This window comes from Echinops telfairi, unplaced genomic scaffold (assembly GCF_000313985.2).
Source record: "Echinops telfairi isolate 266 unplaced genomic scaffold, ASM31398v2 ScPeMD7_7468;HRSCAF=8506_0, whole genome shotgun sequence".
In the NCBI taxonomy this organism is placed as follows: Eukaryota; Metazoa; Chordata; class Mammalia; order Afrosoricida; family Tenrecidae; genus Echinops; species Echinops telfairi.
Window position 1 is genome coordinate 38,562,769 of NW_022111369.1, and position 1,025 is coordinate 38,563,793.

A 1,025-nucleotide genomic window follows, 5' to 3' on the forward strand; every position below is an offset into this window, starting at 1 on the left:
TTTAGAATATTAGCTCCTTTATATCAACTCCTTTTTTCTTTGGGAGCACAAACTTTCACGCTTATGCCACGTATGTCCTGAATGTTGTAAAGATATCACTGCTACAAATCCATCCCAAAAGAATAACTATTTAAATTACCAAGCGCCAACACAAGCTCTTTCACTGTGTTCTAATTTTAGGACTGAATTAGGGGCACTAGGGCTTGTTTTTATTAATTAGAAGGGTCTTAGACCAGTATCAGATTTAATGTATAATAAATGAGCATTGATTCAAATTAATAACGATAACAAAACAGCTGTCTGTGTTTCAAAAGATTCAGAAACACAAGTGGAATTACCATAGGTTTGGACAGACATATCTTTAGGAAAAATTGAATAAAGAATGTCATCAAACTTATCAATCAAAGGTTGTTTTGATGAAAGACAGTATGGCCAGAACACAGTATCTATGTTGCATTCGACTTTCATTTATCATTGTACTTTGAACTTTGGGGTAATACTAAACTTCACTTTATACTTCACCTAATTTAAATCTTTAACTTTTGCTACCACAAACAAAGGGCTATAAGAATCCACAGGTATTCATGAATCAGAACATAATCCATTATTGTTTTGTTCCATTCGCAAGATTAACCCTCATCCACACCAAAGTATCACATAACATTTTTTCCATGGATAATTTTCTTTTGAAGAAGGTTCAGGAATATAGAAATATAATGTAAACCACAATGAATGCCACATTCGATTATGAAATGCTGAATGTGTCTGCCTTTGGTTTATGAACAGAGAAATTGATAGCATTTTCAGATGTACTACTACCATTTTTTTCAAGAAAGATATAAAATGTTAGCATTATAAACCCAAAATTTTGGTGCCCGAAGGAGTGTTTTGGCTCCATTTGACAATCTCCTCAGTTGAAAACAGTAGGATGTACATTGAAGCCACTGCCTTTCACTAAATAGATGCCAAATAAATATTAATACAATGGCAGAACTTTCATAGATAACTACACAGACAAGATAACA